The following is a 9,677-nucleotide window of genomic DNA, read 5'->3' on the forward strand; positions in this document are numbered from 1 at the left end:
TTTCGAACAAATCTTAATTCTACTCAACAATAAATTTTAAATTATTACAACAAAGAGAGTCGTTGTTATTACATGCCGCCTTCTATACAAGGCAAGCGAGCCTTCTATACAAGGTGATATAAGCGTCACAAACACAAAACAATAATTAATATTAAATATAATAATAAATAAATATTAAAACTTGAAATTCTCTAAATTAATCTGTATATACAATAGAACAAGTTTTTCTTCACGCATATTCTCCATTGTCTTACCGAAAACCGCATTCATTAATTTGAATTCATTAATTTGAGTTCATTAATAAGTTTTTCTCGAACTCATTCTTTGCTAAAAATCTAAAATTTCTATTGAATTGGATGTACTTGCGAAGTCACGGAGATTGTGCAAATTGTAATATGCGATGGATCTTTCTAATGCGGAGATCGTGATGAGTACATTGCTGCAGATTGACGTAACGCTTTTCATCATACAATGTCGCGAGGAGCTTCTTCTCTCGCTTGCTAAGTGATTTTTCGTTGGACAAAACAGATCGGAATGTGCATCATGGAGATATTGTAGAAGTAGCACACGCCATGGGCCGTGAAAAACAAATCCGCCACTACTCTACCTCCGGCACCGGGGGCGTGGCCTGTCTGGAAAATGGCGCGCTCTGATTGGTCGGTGATGTGAGGGTGAGGATAATGAAGTAATTAAATGGTGCGTTTTGATTGGCTCGATCCATAGCTGCGCACGCTATGATTGGCTCTGTCTATCAGAGTCGCTCACGTGTCTGGAAAAGAGTGAGATGTTAGCAGGGATGAATACCGTGACACCAAGAAAAATCGGGACCGAGACATATTTCGAGACGGGAGAGGGAGAAAGTGCGGGCAGCGGGTATGAATAGCACACAGTTGTTCTGTAGGTCATTTTTGCTGCAGTAGCTCAATGTCTCTGGCGTACTGATGTTTTAGTGAAACTGGTTTTTTCTTATTATTTATGACGAGGACTTTTATGAGTATTTTCGGGAGACTCTTGCTTTCACTAGGGAGAAAGGGGAGATAAAACAGGAATAAACAAATTCACGACATCGTAATCGATGCGTTGATCGAACATTATTTTTAAAGAAAAATTTTTTCTATATTTTGTTTTTAATGAACATTAACTAAATCTTAAATACGTGAGAAAAAGTACTTAATATAAAAGAAGACGAAGTTCGGAGTAAGAAACAGACATAATCAAAACGTTTATTTTAAAAAGAAAAAAGTAATATTATATAAAATATTTATTTTATATTTTACTTTTTAAAGGATTAGATGACTATACATGACATACAGCATAAGAATTTATTTTTACAACAAAGAAAAAATTTATGAAATAACTGTACGATCAATCGGTCATTGCGTTTACAATCAGAGGTAAATAGACTAAGAAACTAGTTAAGATTATAATCATTACACAAAAAAATATAGAAATACACAGCAGTATTGCCCGCAAGTTTGAAAAAGTATTCCTTGCAGCGTCATCGTATTCCAGCGATACGTGGTGGAGTTTCGAAGTTGTAAGAGGAATCTTGAGTCCAAAGGCGGCAAGCCATAGTTATCGAAATATGTTCCTATACCGTGTTCGCCGATGTAGGAGGCGACTCAATGCTGGTTAGATCGATCGTAATCGTCTGTGTTAGCGACAATGGCAGTCGACTTCGTTCACACCATCGGTAGTCGGTCGGCAGGATAGACCCCTGCATGTTGGTCACTGAGATGATGTAATGCATTTAAAACTTCCATCGAATTCATTTCTCGTCGTCGGAACGCGTGAGAGAGGAAATGTTTCGTAATGTTTTGTAATGCAAATTCAAAATTTACCTCTTTTGCTGGCATGTGCGTTATAGAGTTCTCAAAATTTGGCGTTTGCGAAACGTTAGTGTTAGCTTTATCTTTATCCGTCGACGGGTCGAATTTCGGAAGATCTTTTTTCTTCTCGCCTGTCGCTTGTTCGTTCTCGCTTTGGTTCGACTTTTCTGGCATGATATTTTTCCATGCTTCGATATTGCGAAATATATTATGTTTTTTAAATTGAATTAAAAAATCTCTGTTTTTTCGCTCTCGACGTCTCCCTCGCTGCAATTTTCTGAGGAAGAGCTATCGTATCTCGAATTGCTGCTATTTCGTATAGTTAGCCAACGTTTCAATTTGTAAGCGTTGCGTAAGGCGCAATGTGATTCAACATTGGTTCGAAATTCGATTCGTGCAGCGCTGTCCATGTTTTTCGAAATCTGGTAGATTTTTGAAAGCCGAAAAAGTTTCTTTCAGATTATATATGTTTCTGGAGAGTAGATTACTCAGATAACGTGCCTTCTCTTGTCCTCTGCTATAGATGTATTGTGCGTGGCGTGTAATGTCTCGCAGTTTTATCGTAAGGTATTTAGGATTAATGTTTTCGTCATACCATTCAATTTCGTGATAATTTCGTGTAAGATGTTTTCGCGTCTTACTTTTTCGGGTATATCGCCAAATGGATAAGGCGGCATCATAATCCAGTGTTCGGTGACCGTCGCATTAATCGCAAGAACCGCGATTTCTTTCGGAATAAAGTTTTCTTCGACATCGCGAAAACTTTGTATGTTGATGACTATATCCATTATGATATTCGAATTTTTGCTACTCTTTTTACATCACGAAACGTCGGCGATGGCGTCATGAGCAAGACTAAAGCTTTTTCGTCATCTTGTGTGCAATTAGATGAGAAAAAAAATATATAGTGGGGGAAAATAATTTTCCCGCAGCAATCATAGGGCTAACCGGAAAAGTCGACAATGACTTGATACGAGAAGTGAATTTCTAAAATGTTATCAAACTCGACATAGACAACACAATTAATAGTCACGGAAAGAGCTTTTTCGAATCTCACTTCTAATCGTAAGCTTCCGTGTTTCACGAGATTCCAATGTGCAATTAGCGGATAGATCTGGAGTAAGATCGAAAGCGAAAAGAATGTAGCCGTTGCCTTAATCGTCTCTACTTATAGAATTATCCTCTTCAGAAAGTGAATGCCAGTTTCCGAGAATAATGTGTGATAAACTTCAATGTAGAGCGACTCGTCTTTCGAAAAATTTGGCTATAACGGTATTGGGAATTTGCATGCCATCGGCGTACAGCAAAAAAAAGTTTATTCCGTAATTTTTGAAATTAAACGTTCAATTTTCTATTGCCGTTAAACGCCTTATTATCGACAAAGTCAACTATTATTCGTTTCGGCAGTGTCCGAGTATTGCATTGTCTATCGATTCCCTACTACTGCCGGCGTATATCGTCAATTTTTTAACTTCGACTCTCATAAGGGGATACTTGGCGGTAGTTTTACTCAACATTCTAGAGTATGCGAGTAGCATACCCGGACTTATTTTTGCTCTTCTTATGAGTAAACTGGCATCGAGAATACGTATTTTTGATATTTTACTCTCCATAAGGCAAAATAAATCTTTCGAACGTACGAGTCTCATTCTTCCACTCCGTTAATTAAAAATCTTGATTGAAAACGTCGCAGTGAATGTGGTCCATGAGATCTAGTGCACGATTTCCTCGAATGTATTGAGCACGTCTCTCAAACGCTGTACTTGTATTTGACGAGTCTAACATGTCGTCCATATAATAGGGAATATCCGCATTTCATAAGCAAGAGGTTAGATGGGAAGTTTTTGCGGAAGCATAATTTAATAATAGTTCGATGTACACGCGATAAGCGTTGTTTGATGGCGACACAAATTTTGGATTGAAATATACGTCGATTTGGTTGAACATGGAATGCAGTAAATAATTTATTAATTTTATTAAAAATTTATTATTAATTTTTATTAAAAAAACGGGTCCTACTTTTATCACGACGTCGGGTGCGGCCGATGTGCTTCCGTATTCGCTTTCTACGCATATACGAAGACTCAACATGGTGAGTGAGATCCAGATAGTCTTCTTCATGTTCGGGTATGACGAATTCTATGGGCGAGTCGTTCGCGAGCGAAGTTACGGGTTTGTAATCCGTTGCAAATTCTCAATGCTGGTTTGCGTAGGAAGTAGAGAGAAGAGATCGAGTTCGCTTTTTATACACTCACTTGAGTGGGTATGAAGAAAAGACATGCTTTTTTTCAGTCATGAATTCCTATTTTAATTAAGAGAATATATCGGATAATATATCGGATTCTTGACTCGATGTTTTCTAGCGAATGGTTTTTTGGTTTTCCTTCCTGCAACGCAAATTTTTTTTGTTCTTCGTCACTTATTTGCTCTCCTTCCCTGTAGTACTTCTCGATGATTTTCTTTTGACCCGACGTCGTTTATGTTCCACGATACGTTTATCTCGACCACCGATTGAAAACTGAAGCGCCGCGGATTTCGCAAATATTTTATATCCTGATCCCCTCATCACTTATTTTTTTCTTGGACTTTTCTCTTCGATTACCCCTCGATTCCGCGAGCCGACTTTTGACCGCTTCCATTAACGGTTTATTATTTTCGACATCTTCTATTATGGCCACTTTATGGGTTTATTTTTCAAAATTTTCGATTTCCCAAAAGCATCATTTTTTAATGATTACTACGATGAGCAGGAAGGCATAATGTATGGAGCAGGCATCGCCAATTGAGCGTAAGAAGGTTTTTTTTATAATTTTACTAACAATTGTCAACACAAAACTTTAAACGCGTTTTTCTCGAAACTACGTTTTTCGACCTTTGGACCACGATTTTGGGAGAACTATTTAACCGATCGGGCTGAAATTTTCAGGGATTGTTCAGAATTTATGTAGTTTTAGCCCCTAGTGGAATTAGAATTTTTCGTTTACTTTTAACCCCTTTTTTAGACGATTTTAGGGGTAAAAAAGGGGTGAAAAAATTCTAAAGTCCGCCATTTTTTTTTTAATGCCCAAATCGTTTCATTCTACTACGGGATATAGCCACTAACATATATTTTAAGAATCTTTTTGGATTTTTTGTTTCAGACGATTAGAACTGGAGATTTCAGGGTCCAAACTTTTTTTTCCACCTTCACTTCAGCCGCCATTTTGAAGCCGCGCATGCGTGAAATCGTTTAAAAAAATTTTTATACAATCTTGAATAAGTGACAAATAAAGTGTAAAAAGTTTGATTAAATTAATTGCATTTTACTACTGAAAAAAAATTCTTGAAAATATGCCGAATAAACCCATAAAGTGGCCTTATGTTAATTTCCGCAAGTAAAACTTCTTTACCGACAGCAAGTGCACTTTTATTTAAGTAAGATAGTATTTTTCTAAATAGCCCACCGAGAGAAATCTTCCGATTCCATGTCCGCGCTGATAGGACGAGCCGACGAAAACACGAAAAATTTCACCTTGGCTATTGGTGTCTCGCGCATCAAAATACTCTTCATACGTGCTAGTTCCTAACTGTTATTATTCGCGTACACGGAAGGAAGAAAGTTATTGCTTACGTTTAAAGTGCAGCGTCACTGTCAGCGTTCCGAATTCGAATGGAATTTTTTTTCCAAGATGATCTCTTATATCTATTCCGATCGTTCTAAAATTCGTTTGTCGCAATGGGATATAATTTGGAAAAGAGAAATGCTTCATCAAATTTGCACCAAATGCGTAATTATGACTGGCGTATCTCGACCGGAACTATCCTGAGAAGAGAAGTACGTACATCGTCTATTATATAAGGCTCACAATAAACGAACTTTTTATCAAGGATACCACGTCACAGACTATAGGGCTCGCTATTCCAATAACCGTCTATCAAAAGTCATTTTCTCGTCTTCTTATTAAATCCGTAAGAAAAGTTTCCTCTTCTGTTTCATTGGAATTAGATTTACGTATCACGAGCTTGGAATAAAATGGTAATTATTTGTGGAAATTGCTGATGAGAAACCTAGCATTCGTAGAAGATTATCGGAAAAATTTATATGGTGTAGCATTTTGCAGTTCTCATCACAATTAATACTTATCGAGATTTTGCCGCCAGATACTTTTTGCTGTTCGAAATAAAAATGCAATACGGCAACTTTACATGCGGTATTAATCGCATCAATAAGCTCATGGATATTGTTGTAAATTCCATTCGGAAATGCAACCTTTTTTGCCGTAAACGCACCATTCGTCCCCTCATCGGGTTTAACATCGACGAATCTGATTACATTTTCGTTATGACGTATGTGTAAGAAGGTACAGGAAAATTGAATCCCGCTTATCGCAACCTTTCATTGGCCATATAACACTATAGAGTGAGGTAATTCCGTGATAAAGGATGATGTTGTATTATCCGGAAAATGACGCATACTGTTACTCGGAAGTACCAGAAGAAATTGTTCCACCTCCATTGCGAAAAAAAATTAAGCTCAAAGCCGGAATCCAAGTATCAAACTTACTGAGATAACCGCGCTAACTAACAAGCACCTGCTTATTAGCCCCTTGTCCCCTACTCTTTATCACGCGATCGACAAACTGTTCTTCGTCTAAGTTTTTTCAACTCGAGTTAATTCTTGCTTATAAAAAATACCGTCTATGACTTCGTCTGCTAAATCTCGTAGTTCGTACACGTGAGGGTTTTGCCAATCGAGAACACGGTAAATTTGAAATATCTCCTCGCTCCACTTAGCCTCGTATCCTTTCTCGAAGGTGCTTTTCGTTCTACTGATACGAATAAGATTTTCGATATTTAATCTTTGCGCACGTTTTTTTTAATGTTTCTTTTTTCCAATGACGAGTTATATTTTCACGAGCGATACGTGCGTTTTCTCTCGTTACTACCGCAGGTTGCATTCTTGTAGACGACGCGTGTGATTGTAAGCGCGTACAATATTCTGCAAAACATCGATGTAGCGTTGCGTATTTTTATGCGTGAAGTAACGTCACATTCACTCCTTCAGTGTTCTGTTGAAGTGCTCGACGATGGCGGCTTTGACATCTGGATTGCGCGTTACCCGAAAACGAATGTCGTTTTCTTTAAAAAATTTCCGCATTGATTGCGCGACAAATTCTTTATTCTTGTCCGTTTGTACGTATACGGGTACTCGTCTTTCGCTTTTCGCTAGAACGCGTTGGAAAGCTTTTATCACGCAGTTGCTTGTTTTGTCGCATTCTACCCAGACGTATTTATTTAGTACACCGATAATCACTAACAGATAGGAATAATCGTCGGTGTAACTTTTTAGATATCGGAGTTCGATCAAATTCGCCTCAACATGTCAATGTTTGTTACGTTGTAATGCAACGTGGAAATTTTCTAGGCAATGGTCGGTGTAATGTGTACGCGTCTTGCGATTCGAGCCAGCGAACGACTTCTCCCCGTGAGAAATTCGGTTTAACAGCACAAGTTAGATTATTCACTGCCGAATAGCCCGCATAATGCGATGGATCGTAGTATAATTTTTCAAACGACATCGTTATCTTAGTTTTTTCCAACCGAGTAACTGATTTTTTCCCGTTTGTAAAGATGCGGGGATACTAGTTTTTCGTGTACTAAAAAGAATCAGCAAATTCCTCGTCTATTTCTTATTGAAGCATTTCACGTTTTTTACTTTCCTTGCGCTTTCGATACAATCGACGTGGAACTTATGTTTTTGATATAAAAGGCGTGAAATTCGCCCGAGGCCGAAGTTTTACGCTGTTTACACTACATTCTACGGATAATAATCTTTTATTTTTCATCAGCGCGGAAGGTATGTTCAACGTACGGAGTAATAGCGCAAACTGATTTCTGCCCTTATTTTTACAGTTTTTTACTTTTAGCCCATTTTACAGCCCCATTACTTTTACAGTTTTTCTTTCGCGTATCGCATCGTTTATCACGCTGATATTCGAATCTTTCACGACGTTACCATCTATTGTCACGATTCCATGCTCGTCTCAACTAATTCTATCAGGCACAGCTTTTTGAAACAAAAGTTTCATCAATAAGTATGCATGCTTACGATAAAATTTTGATACACTTTTCACTATTTCTTTAATGCTTTTTATCGCGTGATTATTTCTCGCATGATTATGTTCGCTCGAAATTTCGAAATTTTTCATAATAATACCGGCTAGAATATACTGGCGGTATATCGAATGTTTGCGTGAGATCATGAAAAACATTGTTCATCGTCTTGTTATCAGCGGAGGCATCTCGTGTTGTGTTATCTTCTGCATTTTTGTTTTTGTTGCGTGCGTCTTTCTGTCTTTGCGTCTGTGCATTTCTTGAATAAATTGCAAGTATCGCCAGGTAATGCCTGTCTATATATTTTCCATCGCTCACTTTCTTCGCGCGGCCAGTCAGAATTAAGAATACGGTATAGATGAGTTCCGGGAGTTTGCGTTGTATTATAATATAATATTAGTGCTCGCTATGTTATCCGAATTTTGCGGTACTGCGATTTCTTTTGACTGTCCGCCAGCGAATGATGTCGGATTCTGACGTAGCTGATATTGCATTTTCTCCAGATTTTCCGTCGAAATTCAATAAAACCATTTTTTTGGACCTTCTCCATAACGTTTTATACCAACTATTTTGTTTCTTTGATAATTAGTGATAATAAGGTCTGATAATATAAAGTAAAAATTTGCCAGGCTGCACCAACAGCTTTTGTTCCGGAATTATCATTACTTTTTATATTCTCAGAGCAAGCAAACAGCTCGTCGACAGCGAGCCGTCAAAACAAGCATATCTTGTTCTAATTACGTTGTCTGTCTCAAATGGCACGCGACCCCCCTTGCGCAAATCCCGAAAACTATCGATCGCGCACACGCTCCGTGTGCGAATCGTCAGTTTCGCTGCCTAATCTTGATCGATGATCATTATCGAATATTCAGAGCGAACAAAACGACGTGTCGCGTATCTTCTGTGTATTCTACTCGGTAACGTTCCGAGATACGCGTACCGCGAGGACCATCAGCTCGAGAAAGAGTTGTAGGACGGCGAGATTCGCCGCTCGCGTTGTTGCAATACTTTTATAACGGCGACGAAAAGTAATTCACCGTCGTACCAAGCACGCATCGAACAGAACGAATTAAATTTCGGATTACGAACATTGATCGATTTTCGATCTTGCTGAGACGTGCCTTCAGTTGGAAACAATGTCGTCTCTCGACAAATTGATGAGCATACAAAACCAGTAGATGGGCGTCATATCTCGCATGCTCACGAATTTCAAGAAGCTCGTGCAGACCAAGATGACACGTGCCGTCATGCGACAACGCTTCGCAACTCTCAAGAAAATCTTTGCCAGATGCCAGGAGCTGGACTGTTAACTGCGGACGAGAAGTCGAAGGCAACCCATGTATACTTCATCCAGAACTATTCCCGTGTGAGGACTACTATCACGAAGCTGCCGACTATTTGGCTGAGGTATTGGACTGTCACGAGGTCCGCGAACCCCGTCCCGCTTACATGAAATAAGTGGTCTCAATAACTCTTTTCGGTCATTGTCGCATTTTCCGAGGATCAATCTGCCTACCTTCGACGGGAGTTTCGACAAGTGGGAAAGCTTTCGCGATAAATTCAAATCGATGATCCATGAGAATCAAAGCCTAACAAATGTCGAATGCATGCATTATCTGTGTTTCTGTGTAAAGAGGGATACAAAAAACCTTAGACCATCTCGCGGTAACCAATGATAATTTCGCTATCGCGGAATATTCTTGTTTCTCGGTATGATAATAAACATCGCCTCATTACAATACATTTGCAATCAAT

The 9,677-nt window shown here is 38.6% G+C and overlaps 1 pseudogene; it reads right to left on the reverse strand.

Annotated features, from left to right (window-relative positions):
* Positions 1-1,365: 1,365 nt before the first annotated feature.
* On the reverse strand, positions 1,366-2,016 carry LOC108752083 (annotated as a pseudogene).
* Between the last annotated feature and the right edge of the window lie 7,661 nt (positions 2,017-9,677).

The sequence above is a fragment of the Trachymyrmex septentrionalis genome, unplaced genomic scaffold, assembly GCF_001594115.1.
Source record: "Trachymyrmex septentrionalis isolate Tsep2-gDNA-1 unplaced genomic scaffold, Tsep1.0 scaffold533, whole genome shotgun sequence".
Classification (NCBI taxonomy): domain Eukaryota; kingdom Metazoa; phylum Arthropoda; class Insecta; order Hymenoptera; family Formicidae; genus Trachymyrmex; species Trachymyrmex septentrionalis.